The following is a 24658-nucleotide window of genomic DNA, read 5'->3' as shown; positions in this document are numbered from 1 at the left end:
ACACACTGTCTCTCTCTCTCTGTAACACACTGTCTCTCACTCACTCTCTAACACACACTGTCTCTCTCTCTCTCTCTGACACACACTGTCTCACTCTCTCTCTAACACACACTGTCTCACTCTCTCTCTAACACACACTGTCTCTCACTCTCTCTCTAACACACACTGTCTCTCTCTCTCTCTAACACACACTGTCTCTCTCTCTCCCTCTCACACACAGTCTCTCTCTCTCCCTCTCACACACAGTCTCTCTCTCTCTCTCTCTCCAATACACACACTGTCTCACTCTCTCTCTAACACACGCTGTCTCACTCTCTAACACACACTGTCTCTCTCTCTCTCTGTAACACACTGTCTCTCTCTCTCTCTCTAACACACACTGTCTGACTCTCTCTCAAACACACACTGTCTCACTCTCTAACACACACTGTCTCTCTCTCTCTCTGTAACACACTGTCTCTCTCTCTCTCTCTAACACACACTGTCTCACTCTCTCTCAAACACACACTGTCTCACTCTCTCTCAAACACACACTGTCTCTCTCTCTCTCAAACACACACTGTCTCTCTCTCTCTCTCTGTAACACACACTGTCTCTCTCTAACCCACACGGTCTCTCTCTCGAACACACACTGTCTCTCTCTCTCTCTCTCGAACATACACTGTCTCTCTCTCTCCCTCTAACACACACAGTCTCTCTCTCTCTCTCTAATACACGCACTGTCTCACACTCTCTCTAACACACACTGTCTCTCGCTCTCTCCCTAATACACACACTGTCTCCTCTCTCTCTCTAACACACGCTGTCTCACTCTCTAACACACACTGTCTCTCTCTCTCTCTGACACACACTGTCTCTCTCTCTCTCTCTAACACACACTGTCTCTCTCTCTCTCTCTAACACACACTGTCTCTCTCTAACCCACACTGTCTCTCTCTCGAACACACACTGTCTCTCTCTCTCTCTGACACACACTGTCTCTCTCTCTCTCTCTAACACACACTGTCTCTCTCTCTCTCTCTAACACACACTGTCTCTCTCTAACCCACACAGTCTCTCTCTCGAACACACACTGTCTCTCTCACTCTCTCTGTATCACACACCGTCTCTCTCTCTCTCCCTCTAACACACACAGTGTCTCGCTCTCTCTCCCTCTAACACACAGTCTCTCTCTCTCTCTCTCTCTAACATACTCTGTCTCTCTCTCTCTCTCTCTCCAATACACACACTGTCTCACTCTCTCTCTAACACACGCTGTCTCACTCTCTAACACACACTGTCTCTCTCTCTCTCTGTAACACACTGTCTCTCTCTCTCTCTCTAACACACACTGTCTCCTCTCTCTCTCTAACACACGCTGTCTCACTCTCTAACACACACTGTCTCTCTCTCTCTAACACACACTGTCTCTCTCTCTCTCTCACACACTGTCTCTCTCTCTTTCTCTCACACTCACTGTCTCTCTCTCTTTCTCTCACATGCACTGTCTCTCTCTCTTTCTCTCACACGCACTCTCTCTCTCTCTAACACACATCGTCTTTCGCTCTCTCTCTAATACACACTGTCTCTCTCTCTCTCTCTAACACACACTCTCTCTCTCTCTCTGACACACACTGTCTCTCTCTCTCTCTCTAACACACACTGTCTCTCTCTCTCTCTCTAACACACACTGTCTCTCTCTAACCCACACAGTCTCTCTCTCGAACACACACTGTCTCTCTCACTCTCTCTGTATCACACACCGTCTCTCTCTCTCTCCCTCTAACACACACTGTGTCTCGCTCACTCTAATACACACTGTCTCTCTCTCTCTCTAACAATCACTGTCTCACTCTGTTTCTAACACACACTGTCGCTCTCTCTCTAACACACACTGTCTCTCACTCTCTCTCTCCCTCTAACACACAGTCTCTCTCTCTCTCACTCTAACATACACTGTCTCTCTCTCTCTGACACTGTCTCACTCTTTCTCTAACACACACTGTCTCACTCTCTCTCTAACACACACTGTCTCTCTCTCTCTCTGACACTGTCTCACTCTTTCTCTAACACATACTGTCTCACTCTCTCTCTCTCAAACACACACTGTCTCTCTCTCTCTCTAACACACACTGTCTCTCTCTCTAACACACACTGTCTCTCTCTCTCTCTAACACACACTGTCTCTCTCTCTCTCTAACACACACTGTCTCACTCTCTCTGTAACACACACTGTCTCTCTCTCTCGCTAACACACACTGTCTCTCTCTCTAACACACACTGTCTCTCTCTCTCTCTAACACACACTGTCTCTCTCTCTCTCTAACACACACTGTCTCACTCTCTCTGTAACACACACTGTCTCTCTCTCTCTCTCTCTAACACACACTGTCTCACTCTCTCTGTAACACACACTGTCTCTCTCTCTCTCTCGCTAACACACACTGTCTCTCTCTCTAACACACACTGTCTCTCTCTCTCTCTCAAACACACACTGTCTCTCTCTCTCTCTGTGACACACACTGTCTCTCTCTCTCTCTCTGTGACACACACTGTCTCTCTCTCTCTAACACACACTGTCTCTCTCTCTCTCTCTCTAACACTCACTGTCTCTGTCTCTCTCTCTAACACACACTGTCTCTCTCTCTCTCTCAACACACACTGTCTCTCTCTCTCTCTCAAACACACACTGTCTCTCTCTCTCTCTCTGTGACACACACTGTCTCTCTCTCTCTCTCTGTGACACACACTGTCTCTCTCTCTAACACACACTGTCTCTCTCTCTCTCTCAAACACACACTGTCTCTCTCTCTAACACACACTGTCTCTCTCTCTAACACACACTGTCTCTCTCTCTCTCTCGCTAACACACACTGTCTCTCTCTCTAACACACACTGTCTCTCTCTCTAACACACACTGTCTCTCTCTCTCTCTAACACACACTGTCTCTCTCTCTCTCTCTAACACACACTGTCTCTCTCTCTCTCACACACACACTGTCTCACTCTCTCTCAAACACACACTGTCTCTCTCTCTCTCTCTCTCTGTAACACACACTGTCTCTCTCTAACCCACACGGTCTCTCTCTCGAACACACACTGTCTCTCTCTCTCTCTCTCGAACATACACTGTCTCTCTCTCTCCCTCTAACACACACAGTCTCTCTCTCTCTCTCTAATACACGCACTGTCTCTCTCTCTCTCTAACACACACTGTCTCACTCTCTCTGTAACACACACTGTCTCTCTCTCTCTCTCTCTAACACACACTGTCTCTCTCTCTCTCTCTGTGACACACACTGTCTCTCTCTCTCTCTCTGTGACACACACTGTCTCTCTCTCTCTCTCTAACACACACTGTCTCTCTCTCTCTCTCAAACACACACTGTCTCTCTCTCTCTCTCTCTGTGACACACACTGTCTCTCTCTCTCTCTCGCTAACACACACTGTCTCTCTCTCTCTCTCAAACACACACTGTCTCTCTCTCTCTCTCTGTGACACACACTGTCTCTCTCTCTCTCGCTAACACACACTGTCTCTCTCTCTAACACACACTGTCTCTCTCTCTCTCGCTAACACACACTGTCTCTCTCTCTAACACACACTGTCTCTCTCTCTCTCTCACACACACTGTCTCTCTCTCTCTCGCTAACACACACTGTCTCTCTCTCTAACACACACTGTCTCTCTCTCTCTCTAACACACACTGTCTCTCTCTCTCTCTGTAACACACACTGTCTCTCTCTCTAACACACACTGTCTCTCTCTCTCTCGCTAACACACACTGTCTCTCTCTCTAACACACACTGTCTCTCTCTCTCTCTCTAACACACACTGTCTCTCTCTCTAACACACACTGTCTCTCTCTCTCTCTCGCTAACACACACTGTCTCTCTCTCTAACACACACTGTCTCTCTCTCTCTCTCAAACACACACTGTCTCTCTCTCTAACACACACTGTCTCTCTCTCTAACACACACTGTCTCTCTCTCTCTCTAACACACACTGTCTCTCTCTCTCTCTCTAACACACACTGTCTCTCTCTCTCTCAAACACACACTGTCTCACTCTCTCTCAAACACACACTGTCTCTCTCTCTCTCTCTCTCTGTAACACACACTGTCTCTCTCTAACCCACACGGTCTCTCTCTCGAACACACACTGTCTCTCTCTCTCTCTCTCGAACATACACTGTCTCTCTCTCTCCCTCTAACACACACAGTCTCTCTCTCTCTCTCTAATACACGCACTGTCTCTCTCTCTCTCTAACACACACTGTCTCACTCTCTCTCTAACACACACTGTCTCTCTCTCTCTCTCTCTAACACACACTGTCTCTCTCTCTCTCTCTGTGACACACACTGTCTCTCTCTCTCTCTCTGTGACACACACTGTCTCTCTCTCTCTCTCTCTAACACACACTGTCTCTCTCTCTCTCTCAAACACACACTGTCTCTCTCTCTCTCTCTGTGACACACACTGTCTCTCTCTCTCTCTCTGTGACACACACTGTCTCTCTCTCTCTCTCTCTGTGACACACACTGTCTCTCTCTCTCTCTCGCTAACACACACTGTCTCTCTCTCTAACACACACTGTCTCTCTCTCTCTCTCAAACACACACTGTCTCTCTCTCTCTCTCTGTGACACACACTGTCTCTCTCTCTCTCGCTAACACACACTGTCTCTCTCTCTAACACACACTGTCTCTCTCTCTCTCGCTAACACACACTGTCTCTCTCTCTAACACACACTGTCTCTCTCTCTCTCTCTCGAACATACACTGTCTCTCTCTCTCCCTCTAACACACACAGTCTCTCTCTCTCTCTCTAATACACGCACTGTCTCACACTCTCTCTAACACACACTGTCTCTCGCTCTCTCCCTAATACACACACTGTCTCCTCTCTCTCTCTAACACACGCTGTCTCACTCTCTAACACACACTGTCTCTCTCTCTCTCTGACACACACTGTCTCTCTCTCTCTCTCTAACACACACTGTCTCTCTCTCTCTCTCTAACACACACTGTCTCTCTCTAACCCACACAGTCTCTCTCTCGAACACACACTGTCTCTCTCTCTCTCTGACACACACTGTCTCTCTCTCTCTCTCTAACACACACTGTCTCTCTCTCTCTCTCTAACACACACTGTCTCTCTCTAACCCACACAGTCTCTCTCTCGAACACACACTGTCTCTCTCACTCTCTCTGTATCACACACCGTCTCTCTCTCTCTCCCTCTAACACACACAGTGTCTCGCTCTCTCTCTCCCTCTAACACACAGTCTCTCTCTCTCTCTCTCTCTAACATACTCTGTCTCTCTCTCTCTCTCTCTCCAATACACACACTGTCTCACTCTCTCTCTAACACACGCTGTCTCACTCTCTAACACACACTGTCTCTCTCTCTCTCTGTAACACACTGTCTCTCTCTCTCTCTCTAACACACACTGTCTCCTCTCTCTCTCTAACACACGCTGTCTCACTCTCTAACACACACTGTCTCTCTCTCTCTAACACACACTGTCTCTCTCTCTCTCTCACACACTGTCTCTCTCTCTTTCTCTCACACGCACTGTCTCTCTCTCTTTCTCTCACATGCACTGTCTCTCTCTCTTTCTCTCACACGCACTCTCTCTCTCTCTAACACACATCGTCTTTCGCTCTCTCTCTAATACACACTGTCTCTCTCTCTCTCTCTAACACACACTGTCTCTCTCTCTCTCACACACACTGTCTCTCTCTCTCTCTCTAACACACACTGTCTCTCTCTCTCTCTCTAACACACACTGTCTCTCTCTAACCCACACAGTCTCTCTCTCGAACACACACTGTCTCTCTCACTCTCTCTGTATCACACACCGTCTCTCTCTCTCTCCCTCTAACACACACTGTGTCTCGCTCACTCTAATACACACTGTCTCTCTCTCTCTCTAACAATCACTGTCTCACTCTGTTTCTAACACACACTGTCGCTCTCTCTCTAACACACACTGTCTCTCACTCTCTCTCTCCCTCTAACACACAGTCTCTCTCTCTCTCACTCTAACATACACTGTCTCTCTCTCTCTGACACTGTCTCACTCTTTCTCTAACACACACTGTCTCACTCTCTCTCTAACACACACTGTCTCTCTCTCTCTCTGACACTGTCTCACTCTTTCTCTAACACATACTGTCTCACTCTCTCTCTCTCAAACACACACTGTCTCTCTCTCTCTCTAACACACACTGTCTCTCTCTCTAACACACACTGTCTCTCTCTCTCTCTAACACACACTGTCTCTCTCTCTCTCTAACACACACTGTCTCACTCTCTCTGTAACACACACTGTCTCTCTCTCTCTCGCTAACACACACTGTCTCTCTCTCTAACACACACTGTCTCTCTCTCTCTCTAACACACACTGTCTCTCTCTCTCTCTAACACACACTGTCTCACTCTCTCTGTAACACACACTGTCTCTCTCTCTCTCTCTCTAACACACACTGTCTCACTCTCTCTCTAACACACACTGTCTCTCTCTCTCTCTCGCTAACACACACTGTCTCTCTCTCTAACACACACTGTCTCTCTCTCTCTCTCAAACACACACTGTCTCTCTCTCTCTCTGTGACACACACTGTCTCTCTCTCTCTCTCTGTGACACACACTGTCTCTCTCTCTCTAACACACACTGTCTCTCTATCTCTCTCTCTAACACTCACTGTCTCTGTCTCTCTCTCTAACACACACTGTCTCTCTCTCTCTCTCAAACACACACTGTCTCTCTCTCTCTCTCAAACACACACTGTCTCTCTCTCTCTCTCTGTGACACACACTGTCTCTCTCTCTCTCTCTGTGACACACACTGTCTCTCTCTCTAACACACACTGTCTCTCTCTCTCTCTCAAACACACACTGTCTCTCTCTCTAACACACACTGTCTCTCTCTCTAACACACACTGTCTCTCTCTCTCTCTCGCTAACACACACTGTCTCTCTCTCTAACACACACTGTCTCTCTCTCTAACACACACTGTCTCTCTCTCTCTCTAACACACACTGTCTCTCTCTCTCTCTCTAACACACACTGTCTCTCTCTCTCTCAAACACACACTGTCTCACTCTCTCTCAAACACACACTGTCTCTCTCTCTCTCTCTCTCTGTAACACACACTGTCTCTCTCTAACCCACACGGTCTCTCTCTCGAACACACACTGTCTCTCTCTCTCTCTCTCGAACATACACTGTCTCTCTCTCTCCCTCTAACACACACAGTCTCTCTCTCTCTCTCTAATACACGCACTGTCTCTCTCTCTCTCTAACACACACTGTCTCACTCTCTCTGTAACACACACTGTCTCTCTCTCTCTCTCTCTAACACACACTGTCTCTCTCTCTCTCTCTGTGACACACACTGTCTCTCTCTCTCTCTCTGTGACACACACTGTCTCTCTCTCTCTCTCTAACACACACTGTCTCTCTCTCTCTCTCAAACACACACTGTCTCTCTCTCTCTCTCTGTGACACACACTGTCTCTCTCTCTCTCTCGCTAACACACACTGTCTCTCTCTCTCTCTCAAACACACACTGTCTCTCTCTCTCTCTCTGTGACACACACTGTCTCTCTCTCTCTCGCTAACACACACTGTCTCTCTCTCTAACACACACTGTCTCTCTCTCTCTCTAACACACACTGTCTCTCTCTCTAACACACACTGTCTCTCTCTCTCTCTAACACACACTGTCTCTCTCTCTCTCGCTAACACACACTGTCTCTCTCTCTAACACACACTGTCTCTCTCTCTCTCTAACACACACTGTCTCTCTCTCTCTCGCTAACACACACTGTCTCTCTCTCTAACACACACTGTCTCTCTCTCTCTCGCTAACACACACTGTCTCTCTCTCTAACACACACTGTCTCTCTCTCTCTCTCTAACACACACTGTCTCTCTCTCTAACACACACTGTCTCTCTCTCTCTCTCTCTAACACACACTGTCTCTCTCTCTAACACACACTGTCTCTCTCTCTCTCTCAAACACACACTGTCTCTCTCTCTAACACACACTGTCTCTCTCTCTAACACACACTGTCTCTCTCTCTCTCTAACACACACTGTCTCTCTCTCTCTCTCTAACACACACTGTCTCTCTCTCTCTCAAACACACACTGTCTCACTCTCTCTCAAACACACACTGTCTCTCTCTCTCTCTCTCTCTGTAACACACACTGTCTCTCTCTAACCCACACGGTCTCTCTCTCGAACACACACTGTCTCTCTCTCTCTCTCTCGAACATACACTGTCTCTCTCTCTCCCTCTAACACACACAGTCTCTCTCTCTCTCTCTAATACACGCACTGTCTCTCTCTCTCTCTAACACACACTGTCTCACTCTCTCTGTAACACACACTGTCTCTCTCTCTCTCTCTCTAACACACACTGTCTCTCTCTCTCTCTCTGTGACACACACTGTCTCTCTCTCTCTCTCTGTGACACACACTGTCTCTCTCTCTCTCTCTCTAACACACACTGTCTCTCTCTCTCTCTCAAACACACACTGTCTCTCTCTCTCTCTCTGTGACACACACTGTCTCTCTCTCTCTCTCTGTGACACACACTGTCTCTCTCTCTCTCTCTCTGTGACACACACTGTCTCTCTCTCTCTCTCGCTAACACACACTGTCTCTCTCTCTAACACACACTGTCTCTCTCTCTCTCTCAAACACACACTGTCTCTCTCTCTCTCTCTGTGACACACACTGTCTCTCTCTCTCTCGCTAACACACACTGTCTCTCTCTCTAACACACACTGTCTCTCTCTCTCTCGCTAACACACACTGTCTCTCTCTCTAACACACACTGTCTCTCTCTCTCTCTAACACACACTGTCTCTCTCTCTCTCTCTAACACACACTGTCTCTCTCTCTAACACACACTGTCTCTCTCTCTCTCTAACACACACTGTCTCTCTCTCTCTCGCTAACACACACTGTCTCTCTCTCTAACACACACTGTCTCTCTCTCTCTCGCTAACACACACTGTCTCTCTCTCTAACACACACTGTCTCTCTCTCTCTAACACACACTGTCTCTCTCTCTCTCGCTAACACACACTGTCTCTCTCTCTAACACACACTGTCTCTCTCTCTCTCTAACACACACTGTCTCTCTCTCTCTCTAACACACACTGTCTCACTCTCTCTGTAACACACACTGTCTCACTCTCTCTGTAACACACACTGTCTCTCTCTCTCTCTCTCTAACACACACTGTCTCTCTCTCTCTAACACACACTGTCTCACTCTCTCTGTAACACACACTGTCTCTCTCTCTCTCTCGCTAACACACACTGTCTCTCTCTCTAACACACACTGTCTCTCTCTCTCTCTCAAACACACACTGTCTCTCTCTCTCTCTCTGTGACACACACTGTCTCTCTCTCTCTAACACACACTGTCTCTCTCTCTCTCTCACACACAAACACACACTGTCTCTCTCTCTGTAACACACACTGTCTCTCTCTAACACACACTGTCTCTCTCTCTCTCAAACACACACTGTCTCTCTCTCTCTCTGTAACACACACTGTCTCTCTCTAACCCACACTGTCTCTCTCTCAAACACACACTGTCTCTCTCTCTGTCTCTCTCTAACATACACTGTCTCTCTCTCTCCCTCTCACACACACAGTCTCTCTCTCTCTAATACACGCACTGTCTCACACTCTCTCTAACACACTGTCTCTCGCTCTCTCTAACACACACACTGTCTCCTCTCTCTCTCTAACACACGCTGTCTCACTCTCTCTCTAACACATACTGTCTCTCTCTCTCTCTGTAACACACTGTCTCTCTCTCTCTCTAACACACACTGTCTCTCTCTCTCTCTCTCTAATACACACACTGTCTCTCTCCTCTAACACACACTGTCTCTCTCTCCCTCTAACACACACTGTCTCTCTCTCTCTCTCCCTCTAACACACAGTCTCTCTCTCTCTCTCTCTCGAACATACACTGTCTCTCTCTCTCTCTAACACACACTGTCTCTCTCTCTCTCTCTCTAATACACACACTGTCTCTCTCCTCTAACACACACTGTCTCTCTCTCCCTCTAACACACACTGTCTCTCTCTCTCTCTCCCTCTAACACACAGTCTCTCTCTCTCTCTCTCTCTCGAACATACACTGTCTCTCTCTCTCCCTCTAACACACACAGTCTCTCTCTCTCTCTCTCTAATACACGCACTGTCTCACACTCTCTCTAACACACACTATCTCTCGCTCTCTCCCTAATACACACACTGTCTCCTCTCTCTCTCTCTCTAACACACGCTGTCTCTCTCTCTAACACACACTGTCTCTCTCTCTAACACACACTGTCTCTCTCTCTAACACACACTGTCTCTCTCTCTCTCTAACACACACTGTCTCTCTCTCTCTAACACACACTGTCTCTCTCTCTCTCTAACACACACTGTCTCTCTCTCTCTAACACACACTGTCTCTCTCTCTCTCTAACACACACTGTCTCTCTCTCTCTCTCTAACACACACAGTCTCTCTCTCTAACACACACTGTCTCTCGCTCTCTCTCTCTAACACACACTGTCTCTCTCTCTAACACACACTGTCTCTCTCTCTCTGTAACACACTGTCTCTCACTCACTCTCTAACACACACTGTCTCTCTCTCTCTCTCTGACACACACTGTCTCACTCTCTCTCTAACACACACTGTCTCACTCTCTCTCTAACACACACTGTCTCTCACTCTATCTCTCTAACACACACTGTCTCTCTCTCTCTCTAACACACACTGTCTCTCTCTCTCCCTCTCACACACAGTCTCTCTCTCTCCCTCTCACACACAGTCTCTCTCTCTCTCTCTCTCCAATACACACACTGTCTCACTCTCTCTCTAACACACGCTGTCTCACTCTCTAACACACACTGTCTCTCTCTCTCTCTGTAACACACTGTCTCTCTCTCTCTCTCTAACACACACTGTCTCTCTCTCTCTCTAACACACACTGTCTGACTCTCTCTCAAACACACACTGTCTCACTCTCTCTCAAACACACACTGTCTCACTCTCTAACACACACTGTCTCTCTCTCTCTCTGTAACACACTGTCTCTCTCTCTCTCTCTAACACACACTGTCTCACTCTCTCTCAAACACACACTGTCTCACTCTCTCTCAAACACACACTGTCTCTCTCTCTCTCAAACACACACTGTCTCTCTCTCTCTCTCTGTAACACACACTGTCTCTCTCTAACCCACACGGTCTCTCTCTCGAACACACACTGTCTCTCTCTCTCTCTCTCGAACACACACTGTCTCTCTCTCTCCCTCTAACACACACAGTCTCTCTCTCTCTCTCTAATACACGCACTGTCTCACACTCTCTCTAACACACACTGTCTCTCGCTCTCTCCCTAATACACACACTGTCTCCTCTCTCTCTCTAACACACGCTGTCTCACTCTCTAACACACACTGTCTCTCTCTCTCTCTAACACACACTGTCTCTCTCTCTCTCTCTAACACACACTGTCTCTCTCTCTCTCTCTCTCTCTAACACACACTGTCTCTCTCTCTCTCTCTAACACACACTGTCTCTCTCTCTATCACACACAGTCTCTCTCTCTAACACACACTGTCTCTCTCTCTCTCTAACACACACTGTCTCACTCTCTAACACACACTGTCTCTCTTTCTCTCTCTGACACACACTGTCTCACTCTCTCTCTAACACACACTGTCTCTCTCTCTCTCTCTGACACACACTGTCTCACTCTCTCTCTAACACACACTGTCTCTCACTCTCTCTCTCTAACACACTCTCTCTCTCTCTCTCAAACACACACTGTCTTTCTCTCTCTCTGTAACAGACACTGTCTCTCTCTAACCCACACTATCTCTCTCTCTCTCTCTCAAACACACACTGTCTCTCTCTCTTTCTCTCTAACACACACTGTGTCACTCTCTAACACATACTGTCTCTCTCTCTCTCTCAATAATGCACACTGTCTCTCTCACTCTCTCCCTATAACGCACACCGTGTCTCTCTCTCTCTCTCTAACACACACTGTCTCACTCTCTAACACATACCGTTTTTCTCTCTCTCTCCCTCAAACACACACTGTCTCTCTCTCTCCCTCTAACACACACTGTCTCTCTCTCTCCCTCTAACACACACTGTCTCTCTCTCTCACTCTCTCTCTCTCTCTAACACACACTGTCTCTCTCTCTCTCTAACACACACTGTCTCTCTCTCTCCCTCTCACACACAGTCTCTCTCTCTCCCTCTCACACACAGTCTCTCTCTCTCTCTCTCTCTCCAATACACACACTGTCTCACTCTCTCTCTAACACACGCTGTCTCACTCTCTAACACACACTGTCTCTCTCTCTCTCTGTAACACACTGTCTCTCTCTCTCTCTCTAACACACACTGTCTCTCTCTCTCTCTAACACACACTGTCTCTCTCTCTCTCAAACACACACTGTCTCACTCTCTCTCAAACACACACTGTCTCACTCTCTAACACACACTGTCTCTCTCTCTCTCTGTAACACACTGTCTCTCTCTCTCTCTCTAACACACACTGTCTCACTCTCTCTCAAACACACACTGTCTCACTCTCTCTCAAACACACACTGTCTCTCTCTCTCTCAAACACACACTGTCTCTCTCTCTCTCAAACACACACTGTCTCTCTCTCTCTCTCTGTAACACACACTGTCTCTCTCTAACCCACACGGTCTCTCTCTCGAACACACACTGTCTCTCTCTCTCTCTCTCGAACATACACTGTCTCTCTCTCTCCCTCTAACACACACAGTCTCTCTCTCTCTCTCTAATACACGCACTGTCTCACACTCTCTCTAACACACACTGTCTCTCGCTCTCTCCCTAATACACACACTGTCTCCTCTCTCTCTCTAACACACGCTGTCTCACTCTCTAACACACACTGTCTCTCTCTCTCTAACACACACTGTCTCTCTCTCTCTCTCTAACACACACTGTCTCTCTCTCTCTCTCTCTCTCTAACACACACTGTCTCTCTCTCTCTCTCTAACACACACTGTCTCTCTCTCTATCACACACAGTCTCTCTCTCTAACACACACTGTCTCTCTCTCTCTCTAACACACACTGTCTCACTCTCTAACACACACTGTCTCACTCTCTAACACACACTGTCTCTCTCTCTCTCTCTCTGACACACACTGTCTCACTCTCTCTCTAACACACACTGTCTCTCTCTCTCTCTCTGACACACACTGTCTCACTCTCTCTCTAACACACACTGTCTCTCACTCTCTCTCTCTAACACACTCTCTCTCTCTCTCTCAAACACACACTGTCTTTCTCTCTCTCTGTAACAGACACTGTCTCTCTCTAACCCACACTATCTCTCTCTCTCTCTCTCTCAAACACACACTGTCTCTCTCTCTTTCTCTCTAACACACACTGTGTCACTCTCTAACACATACTGTCTCTCTCTCTCTCTCAATAATGCACACTGTCTCTCTCACTCTCTCCCTATAACGCACACTGTGTCTCTCTCTCTCTCTCTAACACACACTGTCTCACTCTCTAACACATACCGTTTTTCTCTCTCTCTCCCTCAAACACACACTGTCTCTCTCTCTCCCTCTAACACACACTGTCTCTCTCTCTCACTCTCTCTCTCTCTCTCTAACACACACTGTCTCTCTCTGTAACACACACTGTCTCTCTCTCTCTAACACACACTGTCTCTCTCTCGAACACACACCGTTTCTCTCTCTCTCTAACACACACTGTCTCTCTCTCTCCCTCTAACACACACTGTCTCTCTCTCTCACTCTCTCTCTCTCTCTAACACACACTGTCTCTCTCTGTAACACACACTGTCTCTCTCTCTCTCTCTAACACACACTGTCTCTCTCTCGAACACACACCGTTTCTCTCTCTCTCTCTAACACTCACTGTCTCACTCTCTCTCTCTAACACTCACTCTCTCTCTCTAACACACACTGTCTCACTCTCTCTCTCTAATACACACTGTCTCTCGCTCTCTCTCTCTAACACACACTGTCTCACTCTCTCTCTCTAACACACACTGTCTCTCGCTCTCTCTCTCTAACACACACTGTCTCACTCTCTCTCTCTCTAACACACACTGTCTCTCTCTCTCTCGCTAACATACACTGTCTCTCTCTCTAACACACACTGTCTCTCTCTCTGTCTCTAACACACACTGTCTCTCTCTCTCTCTCTGTAACACACTGTCTCTCTCTCTCTCTCTCTCTAACACACACTGTCTCTCCCTCTCTCTAACACACACTGTCTCACTCTCTCTCTCTAACACACACTGTCTCTCTCTAACCCACACTGTCTCTCTCTCGAACACACACTGTCTCTCTCTAACCCACACTGTCTCTCTCTCGAACACACACTGTCTCTCTCTCTGTCTCTCTCTAACATACACTGTCTCTCTCTCTCCCTCTAACACACAGTCTCTCTCTCTCTCTAATACACGCACTGTCTCACACTCTCTCTAACACACTGTCTCTCTCTCTCCCTCTAACACACAGTCTCACTCTCTCTCTCTCTAACACACTGTCTCTCGCTCTCTCTCTAATACACACACTGTCTCATCTCTCTCTCCAACACACACTGTCTCTCTCTCTAACACACACTGTCTCTCTCTCTAACACACACTGTCTCTCTCTGTATCACACACTGTCTCTCTCTCTCTCTGTAACACACACTGTCTCTCTCTCTCTCTCTCTAACACACGCTGTCTCACTCTCTAACACACACTGTCTCTCTCTCACTCTCTCTAACACACACTGTCTCTCTCAAACACACACACTCTCTCTCTCTCTCAAACACACACTGTCTCTCTCTCTCTGTAACACACACTGTCTCTCTCTAACCCACACTGTCTCTCTCTCGAACATACACTGTCTCTCTCTCTCTCTCTCTCTCTCTAACATACACTGCCTCTCTCTCTCTCTGACACACACTGTCTCTCTCTCTCTCTCTGACACACACTGTCTCTCTCTCTCTCTCGCTAACACACACTGTCTCTCTCTCTAACACACACTGTCTCTCTCTCTCTCACAAACACACACTGTCTCTCTCTCTCTCTCACACACACTGACTCACTCTCTCTGTAACACACACTGTCTCTCTCTCTCTCTCGCTAACACACACTGTCTCTCTCTCTCTCTCGCTAACACACACTGTCTCTCTCTCTAACACACACTGTCTCTCTCTCTCTCTCACACAAACACACACTGTCTCTCTCTCTGTAACACACACTGTCTCTCTCTCTCTCAAACACACACTGTCTCTCTCTCTCTCTGTAACACACACTGTCTCTCTCTAACCCACACTGTCTCTCTCTCAAACACACACTGTCTCTCTCTCTGTCTCTCTCTAACATACACTGTCTCTCTCTCTCCCTCTCACACACACAGTCTCTCTCTCTCTCTCTCTAATACACGCACTGTCTCACACTCTCTCTAACACACTGTCTCTCGCTCTCTCCCTAATACACGCACTGTCTCACACTCTCTCTAACACACTGTCTCTCGCTCTCTCCCTAACGCACACACTGTCTCCTCTCTCTCTCTAACACACGCTGTCTCACTCTCTCTCTAACACATACTATCTCTCTCTCTCTCTGTAACACACTGTCTCTCTCTCTCTCTCTCTAATACACACACTGTCTCTCTCCTCTAACACACACTGTCTCTCTCTCTCTCTCCCTCTAACACTCAGTCTCTCTCTCTCTCTCTCTCTAACATACACTGTCTCTCTCTCTCCCTCTCACACACAGTCTCTCTCTCTCTCTCTCTCCAATACACACACTGTCTCACTCTCTCTCTAACACACGCTGTCTCACTCTCTAACACACACTGTCTCTCTCTCTCTCTGTAACACACTGTCTGTCTCTCTCTCTCTCTCTCTAACACACACTGTCTCTCTCTCTCTCAAACACACACTGTCTCACTCTCTCTCAAACACACACTGTCTCACTCTCTCTCAAACACACACTGTCTCACTCTCTAACACACACTGTCTCTCTCTCTCTCTGACACTGTCTCACTCTTTCTCTAACACATACTGTCTCACTCTCTCTCTAACACACACTGTCTCTCTCTCTCAAACACACACTGTCTCTCTCTCTCTCTGTAACACACACTGTCTCTCTCTAACCCACACTGTCTCTCTCTCGAACACACACTGTCTCTCTCTCTGTCTCTCTCTAACATACACTGTCTCTCTCTCTCCCTCTAACACACACAGTCTCTCTCTCTCTCTCTAATACACGCACTGTCTCACACTCTCTCCAACACACACTGTCTCTCTCTCTAACACACACTGTCTCTCTCTCTAACACACACTGTCTCTCTCTCTCTCTCTAACACACACTGTGTCTCTCTCTCTCTCTCTAACACACACTGTCTCTCTCAAACACACACACTCTCTCTCTCTCTCAAACACACACTGTCTCTCTCTCTCTGTAACACACACTGTCTCTCTCTAACCCACACTGTCTCTCTCTCGAACATACACTGTCTCTCTCTCTCTCTCTCTCTCTCTAACATACACTGCCTCTCTCTCTCCCTCTAACACGCACTGTCTCTCGCTCCCTCTCTAATACACACACTGTCTCCTCTCTCTCTCTAACACATGCTGTCTCACTCTCTAACACACACTGTCTCTCTCTCTCTCTGACACACACTGTCTCTCTCTCTCTCTCTGACACACACTGTCTCTCTCTCTCTCTCGCTAACACACACTGTCTCTCTCTCTAACACACACTGTCTCTCTCTCTCTCACAAACACACACTGTCTCTCTCTCTCTCACACACACTGACTCACTCTCTCTGTAACACACACTGTCTCTCTCTCTCTCGCTAACACACACTGTCTCTCTCTCTCTCTCGCTAACACACACTGTCTCTCTCTCTAACACACACTGTCTCTCTCTCTCTCTCACACAAACACACACTGTCTCTCTCTCTGTAACACACACTCTCTCTCTCTCTCTGTAACACACACTGTCTCTCTCTCAAACACACACTGTCTCTCTCTCTGTCTCTCTCTAACATACACTGTCTCTCTCTCTCCCTCTCACACACACAGTCTCTCTCTCTCTCTCTCTAATACACGCACTGTCTCACACTCTCTCTAACACACTGTCTCTCGCTCTCTCCCTAATACACGCACTGTCTCACACTCTCTCTAACACACTGTCTCTCGCTCTCTCCCTAACACACACACTGTCTCCTCTCTCTCTCTAACACACGCTGTCTCACTCTCTCTCTAACACATACTGCCTCTCTCTCTCTCTGTAACACACTGTCTCTCTCTCTCTCTCTCTAATACACACACTGTCTCTCTCCTCTAACACACACTGTCTCTCTCTCTCTCTCCCTCTAACACGCAGTCTCTCTCTCTCTCTCTCTCTCTAACATACACTGTCTCTCTCTCTCCCTCTCACACACAGTCTCTCTCTCTCTCTCTCTCCAATACACACACTGTCTCACTCTCTCTCTAACACACGCTGTCTCACTCTCTAACACACACTGTCTCTCTCTCTCTCTGTAACACACTGTCTCTCTCTCTCTCTCTCTAACACACACTGTCTCTCTCTCTCTCAAACACACACTGTCTCACTCTCTCTCAAACACACACTGTCTCACTCTCTCTCAAACACACACTGTCTCACTCTCTCTCAAACACACACTGTCTCTCTCTCTCTCTCTGTAACACACACTGTCTCTCTCTAACCCACACGGTCTCTCTCTCGAACACACACTGTCTCTCTCTCTCTCTCTAACACACACAGTCTCTCTCTCTCTCTCTAATACACGCACTGTCTCACACTCTCTCTAACACACACTGTCTCTCGCTCTCTCCCTAATACACACACTGTCTCCTCTCTCTCTCTGACACACACTCTCTCTCTCTCAAACACACACTCTCTCTCTCTCTCAACACACACTGTCTTTCTCTCTCTCTGTAACAGACACTGTCTCTCTCTAACCCACACTATCTCTCTCTCTCTCTCTCAAACACACACTGTCTCTCTCTCTTTCTCTCTAACACACACTGTGTCACTCTCTAACACATACTGTCTCTCTCTCTCTCTCAATAATGCACACTGTCTCTCTCACTCTCTCCCTATAACGCACACCGTCTCTCTCTCTCTCTCTCTAACACACACTGTCTCACTCTCTAACACATACCGTTTTTCTCTCTCTCCCTCAAACACACACTGTCTCTCTCTCTCCCTCTAACACACACTGTCTCTCTCTCTCTCTCTAACACACACTGTCTCTCTCTGTAACACACACTGTCTCTCTCTCTCTCTAACACACACTGTCTCTCTCTCGAACACACACCGTTTCTCTCTCTCTCTAACACACACTGTCTCTCTCTCTCTCTCTCTCTAACACACACTCTCTCTCTCTCTCCCTAACACACAATGTCTCACTCTCTCTCTAACACACACTGTCTCTCTCTCTCTCTCTCTCTCTAACACACAGTCTCTCTCTCTCTCTAACACTCACTGTCTCACTCTCTCTCTCTAACACTCACTCTCTCTCTCTAACACACACTGTCTCTCGCTCTCTCTCTAACACACATTGTCTCTCTCTCTCTCTCTAACACACACTGTCTCTCTCTCTCTCTCTCTCTCTCTAACACGCACTGTCTCTCTCTCTAACACACACTGTCTCTCGCTCTCTCTCTAACACACACTGTCTCACTCTCTCTCTCTAATACACACTGTCTCTCGCTCTCTCTCTCTAACACACACTGTCTCACTCTCTCTCTCTAACACACACTGTCTCTCTCTCTCTCTCTCTAACACACACTGTCTCTCTCACTAACACACACTGTCTCTCTCTAACACACACTGTCTCTCTCTCGAACACACACCGTTTCCCTCTCTCTCTAACTCTCTCTCTCTCTCTCTCTCTAACACACACTGTCTCTCGCTCTCTCTCTAACACACACTGTCTCACTCTCTCTCTCTAATACACACTGTCTCTCGCTCTCTCTCTAGCACACACTGTCTCTCGCTCTCTCTCTAACACACACTGTCTCACTCTCTCTCTCTAATACACACTGTCTCTCGCTCTCTCTCTAACACACACTGTCTCACTCTCTCTCTCTAATACACACTGTCTCTCTCTCTCTCTCTAGCACACACTGTCTCTCGCTCTCTCTCTAAGACACACTGTCTCACTCTCTCTCACTAACACACACTGTCTCTCTCTAACACACACTGTCTCTCTCTCGAACACACACCGTTTCTCTCTCTCTCTAACACACACTGTCTCTCTCTCTCTCTCTCTAACACACAGTCTCTCTCTCTCTAACACACACTGTCTCTCTCTCTCTCTGTAACACTTACTGTCTCTCTCTAACCCACACTGTCTCTCTCTCGAACATACACTGTCTCTCTCTCTCTCTCTCTCTCTAACATACACTGCCTCTCTCTCTCCCTCTAACACGCACTGTCTCTCGCTCGCTCTCTAATACACACACTGTCTCCTCTCTCTCTCTAACACACACTGTCTCTCTCTCTCTCTCTGACACACACTGTCTCACTCTCTCTCTAACACACACTGTCTCTCTCTCTCTCTCGCTAACACACACTGTCTCTCTCTCTAACACACACTGTCTCTCTCTCTCTCACAAACACACACTGTCTCTCTCTCTCTCACACACACTGTCTCACTCTCTCTGTAACACACACTGTCTCTCTCTCTCTCTCGCTAACACACACTGTCTCTCTCTCTAACACACACTGTCTCTCTCTCTCTGACACACACTGTCTCACTCTCTCTCTAACACACACTGTCTCTCTCTCTCTCTCGCTAACACACACTGTCTCTCTCTCTAACACACACTGTCTCTCTCTCTCTCACAAACACACACTGTCTCTCTCTCTCTCACACACACTGTCTCACTCTCTCTGTAACACACACTGTCTCTCTCTCTCTCGCTAACACACACTGTCTCTCTCTCTAACACACACTGTCTCTCTCTCTCTCTAACACACAGTCTCTCTCTCTCTCTCTGTGACACACACTGTCTCTCCCTCTCTAACACACACTGTCTCTCTCTCTCTCTCACACACAAACACACACTGTCTCTCTCTCTGTAACACACACTGTCTCTCTCTCTCTCAAACACACACTGTCTCTCTCTCTCTCTGTAACACACACTGTCTCTCTCTAACCCACACTGTCTCTCTCTCAAACACACACTGTCTCTCTCTCTGTCTCTCTCTAACATACACTGTCTCTCTCTCTCCCTCTCACACACACAGTCTCTCTCTCTCTCTCTCTAATACACGCACTGTCTCACACTCTCTCTAACACACTGTCTCTCGCTCTCTCCCTAATACACGCACTGTCTCACACTCTCTCTAACACACTGTCTCTCGCTCTCTCCCTAACACACACACTGTCTCCTCTCTCTGTCTAACACACGCTGTCTCACTCTCTCTCTAACACATACTGTCTCTCTCTCTCTCTGTAACACACTGTCTCTCTCTCTAATACACACACTGTCTCTCTCCTCTAACACACACTGTCTCTCTCTCTCTCTCCCTCTAACACGCAGTCTCTCTCTCTCTCTCTCTCTCTAACATACACTGTCTCTCTCTCTCCCTCTCACACACAGTCTCTCTCTCTCTCTCTCTCCAATACACACACTGTCTCACTCTCTCTCTAACACACGCTGTCTCACTCTCTAACACACACTGTCTCTCTCTCTCTCTGTAACACACTGTCTCTCTCTCTCTCTCTCTAACACACACTGTCTCTCTCTCTCTCTAACACACACTGTCTCACTCTCTCTCAAACACACACTGTCTCACTCTCTCTCAAACACACACTGTCTCTCTCTCTCTCTCTCTGTAACACACACTGTCTCTCTCTAACCCGCACGGTCTCTCTCTCGAACACACACTGTCTCTCTCTCTCTCTCTAACACACACAGTCTCTCTCTCTCTCTCTAATACACGCACTGTCTCACACTCTCTCTAACACACACTGTCTCTCGCTCTCTCCCTAATACACACACTGTCTCCTCTCTCTCTCTGACACACACTGTCTCTCACTCTCTCTCTCAAACACACACTCTCTCTCTCTCAAACACACACTGTCTTTCTCTCTCTCTGTAACAGACACTGTCTCTCTCTAACCCACACTATCTCTCTCTCTCTCTCTCAAACACACACTGTCTCTCTCTCTTTCTCTCTAACACACACTGTGTCACTCTCTAACACATACTGTCTCTCTCTCTCTCTCAATAATGCACACTGTCTCTCTCACTCTCTCCCTATAACGCACACCGTCTCTCTCTCTCTCTCTCTAACACACACTGTCTCACTCTCTAACACATACCGTTTTTCTCTCTCTCCCTCAAACACACACTGTCTCTCTCTCTCCCTCTAACACACACTGTCTCTCTCTCTCTCTCTCTAACACACACTGTCTCTCTCTGTAACACACACTGTCTCTCTCTCTCTCTAACACACACTGTCTCTCTCTCGAACACACACCGTTTCTCTCTCTCTCTAACACACACTGTCTCTCTCTCTCTCTCTCTCTAACACACACTCTCTCTCTCTCTCCCTAACACACAATGTCTCACTCTCTCTCTAACACACACTGTCTCTCTCTCTCTCTAACACACACTGTCTCTCTCTCTCTCTCTAACACACAGTCTCTCTCTCTCTCTAACACTCACTGTCTCACTCTCTCTCTAACACTCACTCTCTCTCTCTAACACACACTGTCTCACTCTCTCTCTCTAATACACACTGTCTCTCGCTCTCTCTCTCTAACACACACTGTCTCACTCTCTCTCTCTAACACACACTGTCTCTCTCTCTAACACACACTGTCTCACTCTCTCTCTCTAATACACACTGTCTCTCTCAAACACACACTGTCTCTCTCTCTCTCTCTAACACACACTGTCTCTCTCTCGCTCTCTCTCTAACACACACTGTCTCTCGCTCTCTCTCTAACACACACTGTCTCTCGCTCTCTCTCTGTAACACACACTGTCTCTCGCTCTCTCTCTAACACACACTGTCTCTCGCTCTCTCTCTCTAACACACACTGTCTCACTCTCTCTCTCTAACACACACTGTCTCTCGCTCTCTCTCTCTAACACACACTGTCTCTCGCTCTCTCTCTCTAACACACACTGTCTCACTCTCTCTCTCTAACACACACTGTCTCTCGCTCTCTCTCTAACACACACTGTCTCTCGCTCTCTCTCTAACACACACTGTCTCACTCTCTCTCTCTAACACACACTGTCTCACTCTCTCTCTCTAACACACACTGTCTCTCGCTCTCTCTCTCTAACACACACTGTCTCACTCTCTCTCTAACACACACTGTCTCTCGCTCTCTCTCTAACACACACTGTCTCTCGCTCTCTCTCTAACACACACTGTCTCTCGCTCTCTCTCTGTAACACACACTGTCTCTCGCTCTCTCTCTAACACACACTGTCTCTCGCTCTCTCTCTCTCTAACACACACTGTCTCACTCTCTCTCTCTAACACACACTGTCTCTCGCTCTCTCTCTCTAACACACACTGTCTCACTCTCTCTCTCTAACACACACTGTCTCTCGCTCTCTCTCTCTAACACACACTGTCTCACTCTCTCTCTCTAACACACACTGTCTCTCGCTCTCTCTCTGTAACACATACTGTCTCTCGCTCTCTCTCTGTAACACACACTGTCTCTTGCTCTCTCTCTGTAACACACACTGTCTCTCTCTCTAACACACCGTCTCTCTCTCTCTCTAACACACACTGTCTCTCTCTCTCTAACACACACCGTCTTTCTCTCTCTCTCTCTAACACACACTGTCTCTCTCTCTCTCTAACACACACTGTCTCTCTATCTCTCTCTCTAACACTCACTGTCTCACTCTCTCTCTAACACACACTGTCTCTCTCTCTCTCTCTCTAACACACACTGTCTCTTTCTCTCTAACACACACCGTCTCTCTCTCTCTCTCTCTAACACGCACTGTCTCTGTAACACACACTGTCTCTTTCTCTCTAACACACTGTCTCTCTCTCTCTCTAACACACACCGTCTCTCTCTCTCTCACACACACATTGTCTCTCTAACACACACTGTCTCTCTCTCTCTCTCAAACACACACTGTGTCTCTCTCTCTCTCTCAAACACACACTGTCTCTCTCTCTAACACACACTGTGTGTGTCTCTCTCTCTCTCTCTCTCTAACACACACACACACACACACACACACATACGCACACACACCCCCACACACCCGCACTGAGACACATTCCCACACTGACAGAGTGAATTCGGACATATCCCACGGCAGTGTTATCCCAGGCTGAGATTGAGTCTGTTGTCAGTGTTAACACTTGTCCCCCCCGGTGTCCCTTACCTTTCTGTAATGTGCTCACAGTGAGGGAGAACAGGAGACAGGTTACTAACCCCAGGCCAGTCTGCATGGTCCCAGAGTGGGGAAGAACACACACACAATGTGCTCTCCAAGGCTAGGTCTGTTCAATCATCACGGCAACCCTGCTTTCAGTCTCATTTATACACAGCCGGAGCCAACCAGAGCCAGTGTGTGGAGATCTCCCAGCCAGGGGGACGGACAGACAAGGGAATCCGAGCTCACTGACACTCTCTCACCGAGACACACTCACACACACACACTCTCACACACACTCACACTCACACACACACACACACTCACACTTTCTCACTCTCTCACTGAGACACACACACACTCTCTCTCTCACACAGACACACAACCACACACACACACAACACACACTCTCTCACTGAGACACACACTCTCTCAGAGACACACAGACACGCTCACACACACTCTCTCACTGAGACACACACACACACACACTCTCTCACTGAGACACACACACAGACACACTCTCTCACTGAGACACACAGACACACTCTCTCACTGAGACACACACACACACACTCTCTCACTGAGACACACACACAGACACACTCTCTCTCACTGAGACACACACAGACACACTCACACTCTCTCTCACTGAGACACACAGACTCTCTCTCTCACTGAGACACACACACACACACTCTCTCTCACTGAGACACACACACACACTCTCTCTCACTGAGACACACACTCACACAGTCACAGAGAGACACACTCACAGACACACTCTCTCACTGAGACACATACACACACACACTCTCTCTCACTGAGACACACACACACACACACTCTCTCTCACTGAGACACACAGACTCTCTCTCTCACTGAGACACACACACACACACACACACTCTCTCTCACTGAGACACACACTCACACACTCTCACTGAGACACACACACACACAGTCACAGACAGACACACTCACAGACACACTCTCTCACTGAGACACACACAGACACACTAACACACACACTCTCTCTCACTGAGACACACACACACACTCACTCTCTCATTGAGACACACACACAGACACACTCTCACTGAGACACACACTCTCTCTCTCACTGAGACACACACACAGACACACTCTCACTGAGACACACACTCTCTCTCTCACTGAGACACACACACACACACTCTCTCACTGAGA

The sequence above is a fragment of the Hemiscyllium ocellatum genome, unplaced genomic scaffold, assembly GCF_020745735.1.
Source record: "Hemiscyllium ocellatum isolate sHemOce1 unplaced genomic scaffold, sHemOce1.pat.X.cur. scaffold_1204_pat_ctg1, whole genome shotgun sequence".
In the NCBI taxonomy this organism is placed as follows: Eukaryota; Metazoa; Chordata; class Chondrichthyes; order Orectolobiformes; family Hemiscylliidae; genus Hemiscyllium; species Hemiscyllium ocellatum.
This window is presented reverse-complemented; position numbering follows the sequence as displayed.